Source organism: Chinchilla lanigera, unplaced genomic scaffold, assembly GCF_000276665.1.
Source record: "Chinchilla lanigera isolate Chin_1 unplaced genomic scaffold, ChiLan1.0 scaffold00079, whole genome shotgun sequence".
Classification (NCBI taxonomy): domain Eukaryota; kingdom Metazoa; phylum Chordata; class Mammalia; order Rodentia; family Chinchillidae; genus Chinchilla; species Chinchilla lanigera.
This window is the reverse complement of record NW_004955480.1, coordinates 4438769-4458666: the sequence shown is the minus strand read 5'-3', so window position 1 is coordinate 4458666 and position 19898 is coordinate 4438769.

Sequence of the window (19898 nt, the reverse complement as noted above, 5' to 3'; positions counted from 1 at the left end):
GGCAAAAGAAAAAAACTCATATAACAAAAAGATCAGCTAGCTTATTTTTGCCAAGTATCAGGCATTATAGAAATAATACATATTTCAAAGACATTTGTCTTTTCATGAATACTGTGTTTATTTACACAATGTGCTTATTAAATGTGCCAAAAATACAACAGGCTAAAGACACGCCTCTTCTAACTACTGAGCTCTGTTCCTGAGACTAGGTCGTTAAGTGAACTGGTTGCTAAACGAAGAACTGTATATAGTATGTACATTACAATATTCAGAACAAAGAAATGGTCAAAGGAAACTCCAAGTTGATGACTTTGCTTTTATTTGCATAATGTTTACATGCAGTACCACACTGTAAAACACAATATAAAACTGTACAGTACCATCAGTAACAATTGCAGTGCTGTGTAAGTGAGGCATACTATGCAAAAAAAGACATTAGAGCTCTATCAGCAATATGTACAAATCCGTGCAAAACAAAGAGTACAGTCCAAGCACTGGGCCCTCAATCTGAACACTCATTAATCAGGTAGGTTGTTAAACTAGGAATATCAGTGTAAGAGTTTACAGATGATATCACACTCAGTGTTAAATAGCACATGTAATGCAAATATCCTTTTCCGGGTCTACACAAGTACTTCAAGTTTAAATCATGATGTACAACTAAGCCTTATAGTCAATGCAACTGGCTACAATCAATTTTTTTTCATTTATTTTTACTAGTTCATGTGATCATGACATATGCTTACATTCATCATATGAATTTTGTAAGTGTGCATAACACATCATAATTCTTTTTCTCTCACATTCCCTCTTATCCCTCCCAGAATTGGCATTTTTGAAGATAAAATAGAAGAGGAAAAATGACACAGTATATACAGCATGGGCAATACAGCAAATGCAAGGTAGACTAGAAAATGAATCAGAACAAAACCACAACAGAAAATCCAGTGAGTCGAGCATAATGAAGATCAAGGAGTGTTTCATAAAACTGCATATATTAGATTAATAGGGAAAAAATGTTTTGCTATGAGTCATGGCCTAAAATGTTAGGAAGCCATGAAACAGAGCATTTGTTTGCACTGATATTTCTTTAACATTTCCGAGAAGAAAATAGCACATCTAAGCTGAATTTCCTGACTCTCTGTCCCCAGTAACTTGCTTCAATACTTTTTAATCATGAAATTTGTTACATTTACAAAACATTAAGAAAGCAATAATAAAGACAACCTGTGCACCCATAGATGTTAACCAAGTGCTGCTTTGTCTCCCCAACTCCTGCCTCATCACCCCCTCGCTCCCTCCTTGCCAGCACACTTCTCTTTCGGATCAAAATGTTACCTATGCAACTAAGACTTCGCCTTCCTGTGCTCTACCACGTATCTCTCCTGGAGAAAAGTGTCGTTCTGAAATTGCTGTTTATTGTCTCTGTAAATAGCTATGTAATTTTACCACAAATTTGAACAGGTATTTATCCACCCATCATTCAGTGATGCACAGTTCCATGCACAGGTGTCTTTCGGTGGCTTAGCATCTCATCTATACTTTGTTCAGCATGGTAAATTGTTATGATTTTTACAAGTTGTTTATTATTATTATTATTAGTGTGGCCACACATGATATCTTGTGCACATGTATGGAAATTAAAGTAGAAGGGGAAAATGGTATATGTGTGATAGATAGATAGATAGATAGATAGATAGATAGATAGATAGTATGGGCAATACAGCAAATGCAAGGTAGACTAGAAAATAAATCACAACAAAATCAAAAGAAAAACCAGTGAGTCTGTCACAATGAGAATCAAGTAATGTTTTATAAAACTGCAAAGAGGGCCAAGATTATAGCTCAGTGGCACAGCACCTGCCTGGCAAGCTCAAGGTCATGAGTTCAATTCCCATCACCATAAAAAGAAAAAGGAAAAGAAAAGAAAACTGCATATATTAGGTTTACTGTGAAAACTTTTTTTACTATGAGTCATGGCAGAAGAGAAATGGTGTGGAGAAATTCACTGCTCAGTTCTCTAAAAGTGACATTGGTCAGCCTCAGTATTTTATGACTGCATTGCACATTCCCAGGCTTAAAGGAGTGATTGTACAGATGAGCACTCCCACCACAACGCATAAGATCTTTTGTGTTCCTACATCCTTGAAAGCATTGCAATTTATCCAACCTATTAATTTTTAACACTTCCTGGGTAAGAAATTTATTTTTCTCATTATTCGTGTGGTCGAGAACCTGTTGATGTTTAAAAAATGGCTTAATGGCCATTTTCTTTTCTTCCTCTTATTTTTCAGCACTGAGAGTGAAATTCAGTGTCTTTCTAGCGAGCTACATCCACAACCCCCTCCCCACCATTGCATTAAATTTTGAGACGGGATCTCACTAAGGCATTACGTTCCCTGGACTTGGCACAGACTTGCAGTTCTCCTGCCTCTGCCTCCCCAGAGTCCTGGGATTGTTGGTGTGCACTACCACACCCAGCTGGGTTTTTTTTTTTTCTTTCTATATTACCTGCAGGTCATTTTTGAGGAAGCAGGGACTCTTGTTGATTGGCACAATTCCTTATATTGTAGTTACAAATCTTGCCTGTGAATACCAAAAGCTGCCTTTCTACTTTGTGGCTTTTCTCTGAATTTTGTGATCTGTTACTTATATAATATTTTATTATTACTATTAGTTTAATGTTATAAAAATTGTCAACCTATTACATTAGAGATTACAGCTTCATTTTTCTGGAAAACAATTCGCATCCTGCTATTACAAACATAGCCTCTGTGTTGTTTTTCAAAAGTTTTATGATTTTGCTTCTCACATCAACTTTAATACATGGGAAATACGTGTTTGAAGTGATGGAGCAATTTAGTCTAATTTTCAACTTAATTGGCTCAGCTGTGTTTTAAATCATTATCTCTTCTAGCATGATTTCTAATGCTATTTGTAATTTGTAAATCAAATAAGTATATATTGGGGTCTTCAAGTTTTATTTTGTTTATTTGCTCCTTTTTTATACTTCAGCAAATAACAACTTGCTTTACTTCTTTAGCTTTACCACTTGGTACTGATAAATCTTTTACCCCTACTCATTCCCCTACTCCTTAAGGGTTTTTTATCTATTTTTCTGCCCTTATGCTTAAATTTTATTTTATAATCAACTTTTTATTCTTCATGAGAAATCTATTTGAAATTTAGTTTAAAAGTAAAAAGAGCACAACTTAGTGGATAATAGCCATATTTATACTTTTAAGATGTTCCTTCTACAGAAATAAACCATATACTTAGGTATTTTCTTTGAGGCTTCCTCATTTACATGCATTATTTCCAGTAACCTTATAGCTGTGTTATGTTATGGTTTGTGTCAGGATGTGCCCCCAAAGTCTCATGTGGTCTTGGGGAGCTGGCTTTTCAGAGGTGGCTGAATCTAGAGTTTGTGATGGGCTCATGGTCCAATACTGGCATTAAGGGTGTGAGTGCTACATCCACCCTAGAGCAGACAGCATGCATATAATATAGGGTACAAGAAAAGACTTGTTCTATCTCTCTTTCTCTCATTGCTTTTGCTGTCTTTTGCTGCCATGAACGGTTGCTCCTCTACCGTGTGCAACATTGCCTTGGAGCCAGCTGATTATTGCCTGAAACCTCTACAGACTGAGAGCTAAATAAACCTTTCCTCCCTTAACTTTGGGCTTTGAGTATTTTGTCTCAGCACTGAGAAAATAAGACATGTTACTATTGCAAATAGTGTGGCTTATTTATTTTATAGTTGCTTATTGCTTATATATAAAAACATAAATAGCCTTTTCATACTTTTCTTATCTCCCTAAACCTACTGGATTATTTTATTAATTATAAATATTTATTCATAAAAATCTGAGTTTCTGATATTATCATATTGTTTATATACTATAGTAATTCAGTTTTGTTTGTTCTGAATTTCACATCTTTGATTCCTGTCGGTTATTAACATATTAACATCACTTTTTCTTTTTTTGTTTTAAAAATAAAAGGAGGAAAACATTAACAGACAGCCAACCCTTTACAAAATATCAAAAAAATTGTACAGCCAATACAGAGTTACAAACAAAGTGGTAGGAAATTAACAATGCTTATTGTATTACATATCGATATCTTCCAAGTGTTTTCTCATGAAAACAGAGACATGCAATACTGATCAATCAAGGACTCATTAACAGTTTCTTTCAGCAAAGAAATAGAAGACAGTAGATCAACTATGTTAACTATCCCGTATATGCATACATACAAAATTTCTACTTCTTTCCCTTCTCTTCCCCACATCCCAATTGCCTGCACAATTTGCAATTGCTAAATTGTGGAAGCAACCCAAATGTCCATCCACTGAGGATTGGGTAAGAAAATTGAGGTACTTTTATATAGTGGAATATTACTCAGCTATAAAAAAGATAAACTTGAAGCTTTTATAGGCAAGTGGTCACAACTAAAGGCCATACTCATAAGTGAAATAAATCAGACCTGCATGTGCAAACACCACTTTGTCTCACTAGTGGAAAACCTGAAAGAGTTAATATAAACTCGGATATATAACACAACTTTTTCTACTACAATTTGAATAAAGATAATCATAGGTTCATCTGCCTTCTAGTACTTGTGTATAATTTATATCATGAGCATGAAGATTTTTATCAAGTTTTTGAACTTATAATTGTTTGATTTTTCACTTGTAATTTAAAATTATATAATATGATATGATACAATATAAATTACACTACTCTGTTCCCTATAATTAATTAGTTATTGTTGAGTACATTTCTGGATTTGTTTTGTGTAAGCATTTTCAATTACTGAATAACAAATTATCACAAACATAGTAGCTGAAAAACACACATGTATTGTGTGGTGGTTTCCATAAATCAGCCTCAGGGCAGACATGGGTTGGCTGAGTCTTCAGCTCTGGAAATTGGTCAAAGCTGTGATTCACTGAGGCTCAAGATCCCCTTTGCAGATCTCTGGTGGGTGATATAATTCATTTCTATGTGGTCTCAAGGCTGACATTATATTTTCTCCCTGCCTGAGGGCTGGAGACCCCTTGAAATTCTTAAAGGGTTACTCACTCTAGTCAGTGGGACACACCCCACTGAAAGGTCATCTGATTTTTCAGATCAGCCAAATGAAATGTGCCTTTTTATTAACTCAGAGTCATCTGACTGGAGACTTTTGTTATAGCTGCAAAATTCTCCTTTATTGTTACTTTAGGATATATATATATATATATATAGTTTTTTTTCCAGTACCGGGAATCGAACTCATGACCTTGTGCTTGCCAGGCAGGCGCTGTGCCGCTGAGCTAAATCCCCAGCCCTGTTACTTAAGGATAGGAGAGATACTCCATCATATTAACAGGGTGTGGTCACACTCAGTAGGAGGCAATATAACAGATGGGAATCTTGTGAGCCATCTTAAAATTCTGCCTATCCAGTTCCCTAACTTTTACTTAGGAGTCTTCTACCTGAGTGAGATTGTAATATCAATTTCCACTTTACACTGACCTCATGCATTTAGGATATAAACTTAATCTTTGTCATTATTATGTAGGGAAGCATTGACATTTATTTATTCCCTAAGCTTGAACATTAGTATAAGCATTTATGCTTAGCATTTTCAAAGTACTATTTCAGCTATAACTAATCATTTGTTTCCTTTCCTCCTTTGATCAGTCTTCTCACACTCTGGCCATCAGACCCAAACTGTAGGAAAGAAAGACAAATATCTCCCCAAAATTCTCAGTTTCACCAGTCATTGACTCTGTCTCCTGTGAAGAAACATGATACTTGTGTTATTGTAGCACTGAGATTATCAAATCTGTGGCTGACAGATGAAGTTTTAGTTTCAAATTCACCATTTTTTAACATTATATCTTGATAGTTAAATTACTTTCCATTTCCTGTTGGGAGATAATTTTCCTTGAATATCATCATGTTTCTGCGTTTTGCAGGCTTTCTAAGAAAAAAAAAAAAGTCTAGCTAGCTTTCTAACCCAGTGATTGAAAGAGAAACGTACTTCAGTGGCTACAGGTAAGGTCCTGCTCTAGAGAGATTTAGGGATGCACCCTGCCTGGAGCCATTGGCTTTCACAGCACTGTAGAGAACTTTTCCTCTACCTTCTCCTCTCTGGAGAAAAGCTTAGTGTAGCTGGCATCTCTAGAGGGAACATTGTATCAGACTCTGCCTTCTAATGGGAACTCTGAGTCTCAGAATGTGGGGGTTTCCCTCATGTGATACAACCCCACTGTACATGTGAGGGAATATCTAGCTTTCACTGTGTGTGTAACAGGGGTATAGGGAACACTGCTGAGACACACCAGAGATCCTGTTTTCTCTAGTAAGACTATGAATAAAACTGCAACTTTAAGGGTGCTCAGGCTCTTTTTAGAATAAGAACTGTTACAGCCCAGCTCTTTTTAGAATAAGAACTGTTACAGCTCAGCCTACCACACAAGGATTTCCTAATGAGACAGGTGATATTACATTTATGACTATTAAAGGATTTCTACAAGACTAGATACACAACTCAAAGATGGATTAGTGGTGATTATTTTATCGCATAACAGAGAGACACTGCTGAAAGTGGTGTCAATTACTCAAATATGTTCATTGCCATGCATTTTCTTCCAAATTACTGCTTATCAACTTAAATGATTATATGCTCATAGGAAAGAGAGACTAAGACAGAATGAAGTTCTTCACTTCCACTCAGTTTATAATTATATCATCAAGAAAAAAAAAGAAACCCAAAATGGTAATATTAAAAGAAACTCAAAGAAAAGTTCACCCAAACACACACACACACACACACACACACACACACACACAGACACACAGACACACACTTAAAACTAAGCTTATACTTTGTCTCTTACTCCTGAAGCCCAACAGGCTTTTAGAAAGAAATAGGATGGGCAGAGAAAATGCATAATTTGAACATTGCTGTACAGTAATTTTGACGTGGTTCCCCGTCTCTTCCCCAAAGATACCTCCAAATTTGTGATGCTTTGATACTATTGTACTTGTCTTTTTAAAAGCCCATGTTGACCAATAGAATACAAGATCCATAATAACAGGGGTCATGACTCGAAATTTTAACTGATTTATAAAACCGTAAGAATGGTATACATTAATGGGTTAGTATGGGCTGTTTCATCTAATGTACACGTTTTGTAATGTTTAATTCAGATCGAATATTCAGATCTCCTCAAACATCTATCATTTCTTTATCGTCTCTCTCAATCACTCCCTACCCTGCTCTGCCACTGACTGTCTGCACCTATTTGTAGGAAGAAAGGAGGTAGTAAAGAAAAGAAGTGAATACAGAGAAAGAGAGAGTAAACAGAACAAGCATAAAAGGAAAAAGGATAACCCTGGACATGGGTCCTGAAGACTTTCTCAAAAAAGAACTATTTTCCCTTCAAAAGTGATTCTCCTCTTCTCTCAGTTGCTTTGCCTGGAAAACTCTTTCTGAGCTTTCCAGCTCTCACAGCTTTACGTGTGAAGCTATCTTATTAAATACTGTCAGTGATGTGCATGGCTTTTCTTCCTTCCTTTCAACCACACTCTGTCACTTTGTGATGAAGAGAGATTTATTACTGATATTTCTCATATTCTCCTCAAAGTCTTGTTTGACACCGCAGCTATGAAAAAGTACCGATCTGAAGGTTTGAAGACTTAGCAGGAAAAGAACTACTGACAAGCAGTTTAGAATCTGAACAATGTGTAAAACGTTGTAAGTGTTTTGGATTTTATGTTCTTCTGCATTGCTTCACTCTTAACACTGAATCCAAAATTTCTTGTCATTTCCTATATAATAGTTACAGCTGAGCCAAATCCACAGTATATTACTTAGAGAAGATAATTTACATGTTTCTTTTTCTGTTTTTTCACTTCTGAACATCTCAGCCTCAATATATAGTTTTAACCTGACATGAAGCTTATTTTGTTACCCAGACATTATATAGAATTGAGCTCTGTGGTTTGATTTGTTTAACCCATAGTTGAAAGCTAAACATTTCTGGAAAAAAAAAATGGATAGGAATATCTTACATGTATTGAACATGGCCAAGAAATTTATTTTTAATAACTGCATCACAGATGGGATGCCATCTGTCAGCAGAAGGCATTGGCTCCTGAAGCAATGTTTACATCTGGGGAATATGGAGCTTTCTTTGAAAGAACAAGAAGCATTGTTGGATTAAACATGGAGTGCAGTGATTTTAGAGTCATGCATATTGTAAGTTTGCTAAGGATAGAATCAGCATGTTTATATGCATACAGTTTTCATACATTTGGGTGGATAAAATGAAAGAAAATCTGTCCATTGAAATTCTGTTATGATAAGGAATATAATTGTAATTTTGAAATTGTTGGATTTTTTTTTCCGCCCATGACAGACAAAACTATTAATATGAAATGCTCAAATCACCCAATGTGAGTGTTTTATGTATTAAATTTTACTGTGTAAATTTCCATGCAACTTTATTAATATGGTAGTTGAATGTCTTAAGATCTGTTTATTCAAAATTTATAAAATATATAGTATAATTGCATTGTCTTACTGTATACAAATGTCCAATCTACCTTCAATCAACTTGTAATTAAAAGGACCTAATAAAAATAGGTTTTATTACTGTTTATTATAAAACCACTAATATTGTATTTGTTATTTAAATGTCCCCCAAAATATTCATTGTGTCGAAGTTTCCCTTGCCGGCTGGTGGGCTTTTGAAGTAATTGAACTATGAGGATTATAGTAACTTCATCATTGTTTTAATCCGTGGATGGGACCACATTGTGTTGGCATTATTGGCTTGTAGTGGAAATTTAGGAGATGTGCAGTTCTGGGGCCATGATCTTGAAATTATATTTGGTTCTTAATCTCTTCCTAGCTAACATTTTCTTTCTCTCTGCTTCTGGGCAGCCATAATGTGAACATCTTTCCTCCACTAACCTCTCTCAGCCATGCTTTTCTGGCTCACCATGGGCCCAGATGCAGTGGAGTCAAGTGACAAAGGAAATCTTTTCTCCATTAGGTTGTTATTCTCAGATATTTTGTTATAGCAACAGAAAGCTGACTGATGCAATTTAAATAGCCCTTTAAATTTATTTTAATGGATGCATAGAATATAACAATTGTATGTACCTATGGGTAGCTTGTAATATTTTTATATATGTATATATTGCATTAGGTTTAAATCAAGATAAGAATATCTATAGTCTCAAAAATTTATCACATCTTTATGGTGAAAATATTGAAAATCTTTTCTTCTAGCTTTTTAAATTTGTAGGCCATTATCACACACCCTGTTATCCAAGAGAACACTAAAACATCTTACTGCTTACTGCTATCTAACTATGCCTTAGGATTTGCTGGTCAACAATTCTCCAGGCCTTGGTTAACATCATTCTACATGTAACTTCTATGAGATTAACTTTTTTATATTCCACTTAAGAGTGAAATCATATGGTGCATGTCTTTCAATGTTTGGTTTGTCTTACTTAACATAGTTCCAATTTCACCCATATTGTTGAAAATGACAATATTCCATTCATTTTATGGTTCAATAGTATTCCATTGTATATATGTACCAAATTTTATTCAACTATTTATTGTTTGAGTATGAAAGGTTTTCTTCCATTTATTGTCCATTTTGAGTAGAATGTAATGAGCATGAAAAGGCAGAGGTGTCTTCAATGTACTAAATTCCATTTACCTCAGTTATATATACATAGTGTTCATACTGCTGGAGCATATGGAGAAAATATTTGTAAGCTACATATCAGTCAAGAAGTTAAAGATATGTAAGAAACTCCAAAACTCAATAGCAAAAAATAAAATTAAATAAACACCTATTGAATTGAGCATAGATCTAAATTAATATTTCTCCAAAGTAGACATAAAAATGGCCAATAGATATATGAAAAATGCTAAACACTGTTCATCACCAGAGAAATGCAGGTCAAAACCACATGGATATATCACTTTATTCCAGTAAAAAGACCATCACCAAAAGACCAAGGATATGTTCTGGTGAGAATGTGCAGGAAAAGGAATCTCTGTGAGTTTTTTTTGCTGGGAATGTAAATTAGTACAGCCATTAGGAAAAGTAGTGTAGAATTTCCCCAAGAAATTAAATGTAGAGCTACCATATGGCCCACAAAACTAGTTTTTAATTGCCATACTCTCGTAAAGAAACTGTATTTTATTTACTTATAATTAACTCTGATCACAGCAATGTGAATAAATTCTGATAAATATCTTCTCTTTGATTGTCAAGCCAAAACAAATTTAAAACAGAGCTTCACTTTTCTTCCACTTGGTGTAGCATAAACTCAATATTAGTATTTATAAATTATACAAATTGCAAAACTCCAGTGAATAGATATTGCAAACAAATATTCAATAATAAGGATGCTGATAGGAAGGACACCTACCAATTCTCTCTATGTAGGAGATATGTAGAGGAGGTATAAATAATCTCTTGAATCTGGAAAATAATATTTCCAAATTATACTTTTTACCTAGCTACATTTGCAAAAAAATGAAGTGAAGTCACAGCCCGGAGATCCAGGAAGGGCAGTGAGCAGTATTCGACCTGAGGACTCCTGTTCTTCCCACTGTTTGATGATGTCTCCTTTTTTGGAAAATGCTATCAGCAAGAAAACATAAAATATTGATGGACTGTTGAAAAGAGGAAAAGAAAACCTGCATTAGTAATTACAATATAAATTGAAATCAACATGAAGTATAAATTTCTATTTATCAATCTGAATTTTAAGTTAAATTATTAATTCATCCTGTCAAAAATTAGAGAAATGACCAAAACATGCTTAAAATTGATCTATGTATATGTAATGTGTTTTGGAACTACTAATAAAGATTCTTAAACTGTTCACAGATTTTTGATCCATTGATCCATTTTCAAAAGTTATTCTTTGAATAAAACTATGTAAAACATTGAGAAAGTTCAATCAGTTCTTTCTCTGTAGCAGAATACAACTAGACAGTCTAAGGTTCTTGGAGAAGTTGTCAGCATGGACATGTAACACATATTTAACAATGTCCTCAATTTAAGTCAGATGTACTACAAAGACAATTATAAAAATATTTCAGTAAGAGGATCCCAAACTGGCCTGTGTTCTTTCCTGGAAAAGTTTTCTATTTTACCTCTAAAAATGTAGTTTTACTATTTGTTGGAAGGGGAGGCAATGCAAATACCCCACAGTAGTGATGCAGATAAAAAATTACTTAAGATAGTTTAATCATTGCTTAGATTTGAAATAATGACATCACTCCCAGAACATAACAATCAATAAATGCTAGGTATTATGGGGAATATTTATTGTAGAGAGTTACAGAAAGTGTCAACAATGTTATATTCAAAGGAATACTGGAAATATATATGAGAAAACAGGCAAAGTAAAAATTGCATGTGTGGCAATTTTTGTCGTTGTTTTAAGGCAGAGTTTCACTATGCAATTCAGGTTGGCTCTGAACTCATTTTGTAGCTCAGCTTGGCTTTAAATTCATAGTGATTCTCCTGCCTCAGCCTCTCAAGTGCTGGGATTACAGGTGAAGTCCACCACACTTGCCAATTATTTTATGGTTAATATCTATGCTCTTTTATTTGGATTTCTTTTGTGATTGATCGCTATAATTATTTTGATAATTCTACTCATGTAAATCCAATCTTAAAAGAAAGTATTTAAATAAGATGATAGTGAAATAAGATATAAAGATATAAATAGAAAAATTACTGGAATACATCTGCTTAACATATTGTTTTTGTAAGGGGATGAAATTCCAATATGAAAACACAAACAAACCTTATTTTCTATTCACTGATACTTAGCAAAGAATGCTGGGTATCATAATTCATATCTATTTTCAAACTGAAAGACAGATATAAATACAAATTACCTTACATCATGATTTTTTAAATATAGAAAATAAATTTTATCTAAAACGGCTTTATTAAATGTTGTTCATGCCATCTACGTACACGGTTACAGACTTCTGTCGTCCGTGAGAGAAAACAACTACACTTACTTTGCCAGAGAGCTGAGAGCTGCATTGTGTCTGTTTTTCACTTACAACTTCACTTCAATCACACAGGATAATGGTAGTTGGATTTTCAATATCAAATTTCACTACAATGTCGGAATAGTTTTTCTGGATCCAAGGATAAGGAATGGCACTGCTCTGGCAGTTCTCTGCTTCACAGTCATATAAGGACATTTGTTAAAAATAGAGACTCCCGAGTCCACATCGTGTCAGGCAGAGCATGAACCCCGGGAATATGTATGTCTAGCACAGATTCAAAGTGATTGTGATGCATGATGCATTCACTGGTCAGATTACATTTCCGACTTTTTAAGGCTATTTTACTATTTCCACTGGGGCTTCTGTCACAGAGAGCAGGCACCATTCCCACCAGCTTGAAGAGGAAAAGATTTATAACTGGGTATGCAATGACTTCCAGAATTCTCAGGAATCAGGAGGAAACAGACGAGAGTCAGAACATGTAGGAGTGACTCTCAAGCGACATCCCAAATCTATAAGAGCATGAGTGTCCCTGTCCCTCCTGACATCTGGCTTTGAGAGAGTAAAATTGCTCAGTCAGCGCTCTGACCTGCCGCTGTTAGCCCCTGACTCAGCGGGGAGCCTGGCAGAAGCCCCAGGCGGCCCATGCCCCTCACCAGGCCTCTGAGCTCCACTTTTAAATATTGGGTAATCTCTTTGGGTCAGTAGAGTCTTCATCAGATCCAGAAACTTGATGAAAATTAGTCCCAAGGAAATATAGGGTTTTTTTTTTAACCTCTTCCATTCAAACAAGACACAAGAAGTTGGGGAAAATAATGAATAGGCCAAATTATTACAACTGCTGTAATCTGCAGTTTGTTTAGTCCAACACAAATTTAAAAGAAGATTATTCATAAAATTGTTCAATGTCATAGCAAGTGTCATTTTCCTTTGTTCTTCTGGTTAATGACATCTTTCCCAGAGAAGGAATTTCTAATTCTTCTGAGTTGGATTCTTTTCAAATCATTTATTCTGGACTTTGCTATCGACATGTGACAATTTCCACCATGTTCTCTTAGAATCCATCATCTTTCCTTCCATTCCACAAAAAAAAAGTCCTAAAATCCTTTCAGTCTTGACTTATTGCAAACTCTCAATATTTAGCACAATCCTTCGCAAAAGGAAGTGCTTACTCACAAGTTCCAGTTTAATCCAGACAAGAAGACAATTTCAGCATCCATGTTACTCATCCTGCCATGAATCTGAATGAATATGTGAACCAACGGATGAAGGTTTAGACTTAAGTCTTAATATGTAAGATAATAAACAATTAGGTTTAATATAATATGGAGATTGTGTATAGATATAAACATAGCTATGGACACACTGTAGATACAGATGATGTGGATATGATCAGTCCACTGACAAATTTTGCTACCACATCATATCATTAGGTGCAGAGCTCACTAAAACTCAATTATATAGCAGAAATCTCCCTCTATTCTTCTCACAGAACATGTATTTCTCCACAGCAGCAAAGGACCCTCGCCTTTCCCTTTACTGAATTTATGTGGCATGGACTACTGTTATAATTATTCATTTGCATGTGCCTAACTTTCCCTAGGAATTTGTATATTCTTGCTATCTGGAAATAGCCACTGTTGGATAAATTCAACTTTGTATCCACTTTGTCCAGAATTTTCCTCAAAGTGCCTGGAGGGAAACACAACTGTGATTTTGACATATTTGTGGTCACTGATCTTAAGAGGATCCCTACAGACAGCCCACAGGACTGTTACTCTTACTGGCACCAGTTAATCTTCTTTGTCTTCCCTCCAGCATCCTGACTATACTGCCACATCCTCATTATCACTCAGTGGCCACGTTTTCAAAAGCAGCGCAAATAAAGAAGTCACTAAAATAAAATCCCCAGACTCTCTACAGCACATGCACTCACCTACCTACACCTGTACCAATACAACCTTCCACACCATTCATCAGTATCATTCAGGAACTGTCCAAACTATTTGCTAGGGATAATTGCTTAAGTCTATCACACTGTCTCCTGCCTTCTCAAGGACAGTGCTCCATTATTCCTTCCCTAGAGAATCTTCATATGTTCCATTGCATTATTTTCCATAACATAAAGTATGGTATGTTGACCATCTTTTTTAAAAGACTACTCTTGTAAAAACAAAATGTCCTTACAACTGATATAAAAAACTGATATTATCTGAATGCCTCCTCCTTGAGAGCCGAACAGATATATTTTTATTCACACAATTCTGAAATCATTTAATGATTATTATTAATACCATGCATTTTGCTAAGTCCAACCATAGATTCTCCATTCTTATCTTATTTGATCTCTCAGAAGTGTTTGGTCGAGGTAACTGCTACCATTCTCGGAATGATTTGTCTTTGCTTAGAATCTAAAACACCACACATCTCTGTTTCTTCTTCCACCCTACAAGATACTCCTTTACAGTCTTCTTTGTCCCTTTCTTCTCAATAAACTCATCTCTTACTCTCTAGAATTTCCTAACCTCAGTTCTTATTCTTTCTCTCTTTTCTATCTATCTTAACAGTCTAAGAAATCTGATCCTGCCTTCTGGCTTGATAAAACATTTAGAAACTAAGAATCCACAAGGTTTAGTTCCACCAGATTTTACCTTGTAGGTGTGATTAATACATTCAAAAACTACACTTCACCTCAACACTTGCATTACTAACATCACCTCAAAGTCATCATGCCTAATACTAGGCTCCCGATCTACTGTTCAAGGCCTCCCTTTCTTATCACTTTTCCCCTCTCAAAGTCAGCAATTCCATTTCTTTCAGTTGATTAGGGAATAAACTTTGGAATAATTCATAACTTTTCTGTCTCCAGACACTCCTTTATCTGTCAGCAAAGGCTTGTGAGCTCTACTCCCAATATATGTATCACATATCAGTTCCCATTTCCACACTTCTACCAATAGCACTCTAGGCAGAGCTGTTCTTTGCCAAGATGATGACCTCCTGCTTGGACTATGTAAGTAGTCTTTATATTGGACCATATACTCCCTTATCCATCCACAGCCTATGATTGTCATGATCGCAAATATTCCTCTACAACATAAATCAAAGCATGTCAGTTCTGTTCCCAAGCCTTCCTGTCTCTATTGAATTCAGAATAAAGGCCAACATCTTCATTTTAGCCTTTGTCTTTTTTTTATAGCAGTGATACACTTTACCTGACTGAACTTTAAACTATATAAATAAAAATGCATCCACATATTTATTCATAAATAGTTATTTACTTAGCTCCTCATATGAGCAAGCATGTTAAGGACTGATAATAATACATTATTGAGCAGAATCATCAGGGACTTCATCCTTTGAAGTCAACTATTAAGAAAATCTGTAATCCCAGATATTCAGAGGATGAGGCAGGAGTATCAAGTTTGAGGCCACTCTAGGCAACTTATCAAAATCTTATTTTAAAATTTAAAAAAAATTTTAAAGAGTCTGAAAGTATAACTCCACATTCCCTGAGTTTGATCCCCATTACCCTAAAAATAAAAATAAATAAAGTTTCAGACAACTATATCACTACAAACTCAGAAAAAACTACCAAGAGAGAAAAATCCAGGAATTTCTGTAGCCAAATGTAGAGGAATCTGATGTCACTAGAGCCTTTAGAGACACATGTACTAAGAAAAAGATGCCAGCAAGAATTAAAGAGCGATGACTAGAGCAAACTAGATGAATCAGGGCCATGTGGGAAAGGTAAATTTTGTAAAGCTAGCCAGCTTTTGTAGATCAATCATGTCCCATGAATATATATTAAATTTAGAATTGGAGGGACAGTGGTATACTAGGCTTTATAAGCATTTTAAGAGAATCTTAAAAGTAGCAGGAAGATATTGCAGGATATTCAAATGAAGGAATAATGTTTCAGTTGTAGAGGAATCTAGAATCATATTATTTTTATCTTCTTGTTTAGTTACTATGATAGACTCAGTAAGTATGGTGCATTATTTCAGATACATTTGGCTTCAAGAAACAAAACCTCTCAAATTTATTTTGTCACTCTTAGCAGGAGATCCAAAAATGGAATGGACTACAAGTTAACTAACTCAAAACTTTCCAAAGCAGTAGAGTTCATTCTCTGATTTTTCTCTACTACCCTTAATGTTAGCTACAAGATGAAACTGGCAAAAAGACGACTTCCACTCAGGGATCCTATATACTTTTTTCCATTTTTTGTTATTTACTTTTTATTGCTTTTGAAAATAAAGGGGAAGAAGGAAAGGACTAAGATGTTATGTACATTTACCAACACTGCATAATAAAGGTAATCATTATGTGCTGTAAATATTTACCACTATAGAAATTTTATTTCCCTTCCTCTTTGAACATTTTCTTCCTGCTTCCACATGTCTTTCATCTATTTTGGTCATTATTTATGCTTTTGGTTTCTCACATAAGAGAAAAAATGTGATATTTAAACAGGTGTGTCCAATGTATTTAACTTAAAATTATGGTCTCAAGGTGCATCCATTTACTTAAAAATGTCTCAAGTTTATCTTTCTTTATGGCAGAGGAGTGCTCCATTGTATATAAAAACACATTGTCTTTATCCATTCATGTCTTTGATGGGAACCTGGGCTATTTCAAATATTAAACTGTTACACATTTTGCTGCTATAAACAGGAGTGTGCACATATTAGTGTGGTATGATGCTTTTAACTCTTTTGGAAAGATACCAAGAAGGAGAACAGCTGGGTCACACAAAACCTCTAGTTTCAGTTTTTTGAGACTTCTCCACACGAATTCCCTTGTAGCAATTTATACTCCCACAAATAGTCTTACTATGCTAAGTATCCATAGTCCTACTATGCTAAGGGCCCTGCTGAAGTGTAATATAAATCTGAGTCAAAAGTAGAGCTCAAAAAACTATCTCAAGTTGGGAAAAGGTCAGAGCACTAGCCTCTGTGTTGGTACTACTCTGAAAGTTGGGGATTGAGCTAAAGAGCAAAATACAATCTGAATAACACCTTTTTAAGTCACTAGTGAGTATAAAATTTCTGGCCAGGTGTTGGTGGAATCTGACAGAGCAGCCTCTGATCTGAGTTACCTAGTGAAAGAAAAGACGTATACAGAGAAAAATAGAGATAATGATACAGGTATAACAATTTATGATCCATTATTCTGTGTGGGGGGATGGTACTGTTGATTGATCCCAGGGACTTCACACTGAGCTGTGTCCCCAGTGCTTTTCAATTTTAAGATAGGATCTCACTGAGACACCCAGGCAAGGCTTGAGTTTGCAGTCCTCCTGTTTCAGCATCTCAGAGTGCTGGAATTGCAAGCATCCACCACCACACTCAGTTGTTACCACTCTTCTTTTAGAAACATTAGTGCTGTGTTACCAAGTGAGCAGAAAGAAATTCTGCATAATATATTCAAGAGCAAAATCAATACAAGCAAGAGCACAGATAATTGAGATAGTATAAGTAAGATTTTTCCAACAACTATTATCAGAGTATTAAATATTTAATGTATAAAATAAAATAATGTCTGAAATTATGAAAAATTGAGGAGATATATCCAATACATAACGAAAATTAGTATCATTTTGAGCTGGGAAATACAGTATAGGAAATATAAAATTATTAGATTGTTTTAATAAATTCATACAGCAGAAGGATTAATTGGTGAACATGAAGAGAAGGCGGCAGCAGTTTCTGAATAGTTATTGTACCAGGAATTGAACTCAGGACCTTGTGCTCACCAAGCAAGTGCTGTGCTGCTGAGCTACATCCACAGCCTGAGAGCAGCAATCATGACCTTAATAAAAACACATGGAGAATATAAGATTGGAAAAGACTGAGCAAAGTCTTAGAGTCCTACCAGCAAAAAATAAATTAGCAAATATGTGTCAATTACGTTCTAAATAAAAGGATGAAAAGAATGAAGCAGAAAAATATCTTTGAAAAAATAATGCACCAAAATTTTCAAACTCCAGCAAAGACAAATTCAACTCAAATCCAAAAAGAACAACCGCAAAGGGAAAGAAAAACAAAGAAACGATTCATATCTAGGTACATCATTGTTAAACTTTGAAACACAGTATAAAAGGCCTAAAAACAGTTTCACAGCGAAGGCAGAGAAGCCAGCTGACAATGAAGAGCTTTTAAAGTTTGGAAGGAATAGAAATAACAGCGTAGACTTCAACTTAAGGTCTAATAAAGAAATAGTCTGAATAGGGCTGGGGATTTAGCTCAGCGGCAAAGCGCCTGCCTGTCAAGCGCAAGGCCATGAGTTTGGTTCCTGGTACCGGAGAAAAACCAAAAAAAAAAAAAGAAAGAAAAAGAAATAGTCTGAAAAAAGCAAGTTGAAATAATTTACTTCCAGTAAACAAATACTTCACTAAATGTGAAAGAAATGTTCAAGCTGGAGTAAATCATAGTGAATGGAAACTATCCTTTAAAACAAGGAATAAAAGAGAGTCAGTAATGGCTAGTATGTAGAAAACTGCTTTTTTTTCTTTTCAATAAAATCTTTTAATGAAAGAAAATTGACTTTTAGAATAAATCACAATATGTTTCATGGTTTACAACACACAGAAATACAGGGTCTGGGGATATAGCTCAGCAGCACAAGCTCCTGCCTGGCAAGTGCAAGGTCCTGGGTTCAATCCCCTGTACAAAAAAAGGGAAAAGAAATACAATATATTACCGCAATAGAATTAAAGATGATTGACAAGTAGATTATACTACTCTCTTATTTTTTCTGAATTGTCATTATGTTAATTCAAGATACGTTAATGATGCATATTCTGATTCTTAGAGACATTCCAAAATAGTTTCATATGTAAATTTTATGTAAAAATAATTAAAAGGTTAATAGTGGAAATAACATAGAAACTAAAGAAATACAGTTAAGTTTACAATGATGGATGCACAACACAATGCATTTTTCAAACCGCTAGAATTTTGCAGTGAAAAAACAAGACAAATTCATACCTCAGTACGGGTGTGCAAATTTAAGGAAATATAATTTAGGAAGCTTAGAAAGCCCAGGATAAAATGTAGAATATGAAAAATGAAAACAAATTGATTTCATTACAAAAGTACAAAACAAACTTTACTGAAGAGGATAATCATAAAGTTGCTGAACTAAGAAACTTTGGGATCTGTGAGACAAAGAGCAAAAGATAGTATATATTATTCACTGCGATTGAACAACGGAGAAAATGAATGAGGTTCTCACGCTGTTGGAATAGGAGCTAATGAATAAGCAAGGAGAAGGGACTAGAATACTCTGCACAATAATGTGTTAGGGATGGAGACATTGGTGAAACTTATGTTTAGCTACTATGACTAAAGTTACACATAAGCCATTTGAAAGGGCTCCCAACAGCTAAAGCTGGTACATTTTGGGTAGTATAGTATACAAAGTAATATTCAATTTTTACCCATTGTAAAATAAGTACCCACTAGTCCATACTGGCATAAATAAGCAACTAAATAAATGAATACATTGGGGAGCTAAATAAATCTCCTGTACAGAACTCCAAGCTGTTTTCACAGACATAGTCCTTCAAGGAAATGGAATTCCCCATTTCTTGAATATGGACTGCTCATTGTGACTCCTTTACAAAACAATAAAGAATAATTTTGCCGGACATCTTCAGGAAGCCCAGTGAGTCCAGAACTCACCTCCCTGATCAGCGTGCAAGGCAGACGGAAACCTGGACGCCTTCTGGGGCCTCAGTGGCTACTCGACACACCCATAGTGTGTCTGTGGGCGCTGGGCTGAATGCCAGACACTTTTAGGAACCCTGGTGAGCCACTCTGGTGCCT